A 3,089-nucleotide genomic window follows, 5' to 3' on the forward strand; every position below is an offset into this window, starting at 1 on the left:
GATTGACGACAATGTGTTGTCATTGACATGGAGATGTCAAAATTAATATATATTTATTGGAGAATAATATATCGGACTAACACGCTATAAGTATATTTCTTGGATTATTATGTGACAATTACAACATTACTAATGGTGATAACTACATGTATGATTTTTAGACTTAAGATTATCATTATTCTAACATTATCAGTCACATGTTTTGATTTAGTTAAGCATGTGTTGTAACTGATTACACTATAAAGTCTAATGTTGTACATGTCACGATCAATGTTAATCACAGAAAGTTTATGTCGAACCATGACTTATTGTAACTTAGGTAGCAATGATGTAGTCCTAGATGCCACTTATTGTTTGTAATATTAGAATCATTCTACATACTACTGTTAACGTTACATGGACCTACAAGGGCCAAAGCTATGATTGAAATGAACAATTATTAACTGAATTACATATGTACAAACTAGTTGTACATAAAAAAGATATTTAGCTAAAAATAATATATGTATTTGATATATATAATATTTTCACTAAAATAAAATTATTATAATTATAAATAATATATATAAAGTAATATGTAATTAAAATTAATATATATTTGATATAAAAATATTATTTAATTAAAATGAAATTATTATAATTAATATAAGTAACAATAATTATATATATATGTATTTGAAATGAGATAATTATTGTAATGATCAAAATTTATTAAATATATATATTTATCAGATAAACCTAATTTCAGTTGAATTATGTTTACATATTTTAAAGAGAAAATAAAATACATACGGGCAACAACCAATATTAAGACTAGTATCATCGCCAACTAAACAAAAACAAAGAGAGAAAAAAAAAAGGTGACACAAAAATATTAAGAGAAAACCTATTAATTTATCTCTAGTATACAAGTCTCCATAACACTTAATAATCATGTTAAAAGCATACCAAAATTGGATTAGTGGGGCATTAATTTTATCTTCTATGTAAGTCCAAAAAGCTTTAAGGTCTTAGGGTTACGTTATTATAATAAAATTAGTTGACCTATTCCCATATGTAATGTGATAAGGGGGAGGTAGGATAGTAGGCTGCCCCCAACGCTAGGTTGAGAACAACTTCCGTGAAAGACCTCCGACAATTATGAATTGGCCACCGTGGGACTCGATCCCACGACCACAAGGTTAAGAGCCTTGCGCTCTACCAACTGAGCTGGATGACCACAAGGTTACATTATTATAATCAATAAATAAATTTAAAATGTGATTTCAAGAAAGAAGAGAGAGTATATTTTCATTATGATCATCTCTTCATTAAAATCATATCTCTTTTGAGATTTAATCATATCTTAAACTATTCTGAAAAATGATGGCAATTGTCTATATATAGCTTGGGTTGCAAATATATAAAGCTTGGTCATGCACCCCAAGTTATGTAACTATCAATCCTGACTTTGATACATAACTTAATTTCAATGGCAAGTTCCAAAGTTTTTCTCTGCCTTTCCTTGCATGTTTTGTTCTTGATCTCAAGTTACGGGACTCGACTGTTTTATTCGTCTTTGACGGTCGATCCAACATTGAGAATGGACCCGAACTCACGGTACAAGGCTAGTTCATATGATGGAATGGAGGTAACTTATAGGCATTCAGAGTCTAATCGGTTTTCGGGTATGGAGCAGTTAGCATCGCCAGTTGCAGCAGGTGAACACCCTGAAGCAGCCGTTGCTGAACCTAAGCGTGCATTGGTTGAAGAAGGCAGGGAAGCCATTAAAGCAAGCATTCAAAGAAACGGCGGGATGCCATTTGAGTCGAAACGAACAAGTCCAGGCGGACCGGATCCTCAGCATCATTACTTTGCTGAATCTAAGCGTGCTTTGGTTGAAGAAGGCAGGGAAGCCATTAAAGCAAGCATTCAAAGAAACGGCGGGATGCCATTTGAGTCGAAACGAACAAGTCCAGGCGGACCGGATCCTCAGCATCATTACTTTGTTGAATCTAAGCGTGCTTTGGATGAAGAAGGCAGGGAAGCCATTAAAGCAAGCATTCAAAGAAACGGCGGGATGCCATTTGAGTCGAAACGAACAAGTCCGGGTGGACCGGATCCTCAGCATCATTACTTTGCTGAATCTAAGCGTGCATTGGTTGAAGAAGGCAGGGAAGCCATTAAAGCAAGCATTCAAAGAAACAGCGGGATGCCATTCGAGTCGAAACGAACAAGTCCGGGCGGACCGGATCCTCAACATCATTAATAATCGTACCATTGTTCTTCATTTTCACAATTAATAAATCAGACATGTAACTTCAATAAATCTATATATTTCGTTTGTAGCAAACGCTCAGCAATTTTCATTTTTATGCATGCCTTTTAGTGCTGCTCCGATTAATATTACTGATAAAAGAATATAATCGGAGGACAAAACTTGGAAAATGTGTAAACTACCAACCCACCGATGGGGTAAATTAAGAATTACTTGGTCTAGCGATATGAATCTTTTGATTAGGGTAAATTATAAATTTTGATCACTCAACTTTTTTCTTGTTCATGTTTCAGTTATCAAAGTTAAAAAATTTTAATTTACTCAAAAAAATTTTGATTTGCTCATATTTTTGTCACTTTGTCCGTTAAATACTTAGCGACGTTATGACTAGACACTTTTCTTTTAAAGATTATGAAATGACCCTAAATTTTTCTTCATTTTCGTGAAACAACCCTTGTTTCAAATTTCCTTTAATTTTTCGATGGTGAAGCATCTTCTTTCAAATCCCAACAACGAGAGAGGTGGAAATGGAGGAAGCAAGTCATATATTTTGATTCCATACTGATCGGATGATGGATATTATATATCAAAATGATTTAGAATTTCATGAGTTTAAAGTGATTTATGTAAAATCTAAACCGATAGAGTGATTGGAGATAATGAGACAAGTTTGTCGATATCTTAAGTGGTCGGAGAAGATATCAAGAATGATCATTATAGCACCAACGTAGATATGAATTAAATTGTAAAACTTTCATTTTTGGAGGAAAAATATTAAAAAAAGAAGAAAAAACTTGACGAGGATGACACATTGATTTCATGTCAATAGAAA

General features: G+C 33.1%; 1 non-coding gene across 1 annotated transcript; it reads right to left on the reverse strand.

Moving 5' to 3' along the window:
- Positions 1 to 1,146: 1,146 nt before the first annotated feature.
- TRNAK-CUU lies at positions 1,147 to 1,219 on the reverse strand. The gene has a single exon. It is a non-coding gene; the product is annotated as a tRNA-Lys (tRNA).
- Positions 1,220 to 3,089: the final 1,870 nt, after the last annotated feature.

The sequence above is a fragment of the Hibiscus syriacus genome, unplaced genomic scaffold (genome assembly GCF_006381635.1).
Source record: "Hibiscus syriacus cultivar Baekdansim isolate YM2019G1 unplaced genomic scaffold, ASM638163v2 tig00110472_pilon, whole genome shotgun sequence".
Taxonomy (NCBI): Eukaryota; Viridiplantae; Streptophyta; class Magnoliopsida; order Malvales; family Malvaceae; genus Hibiscus; species Hibiscus syriacus.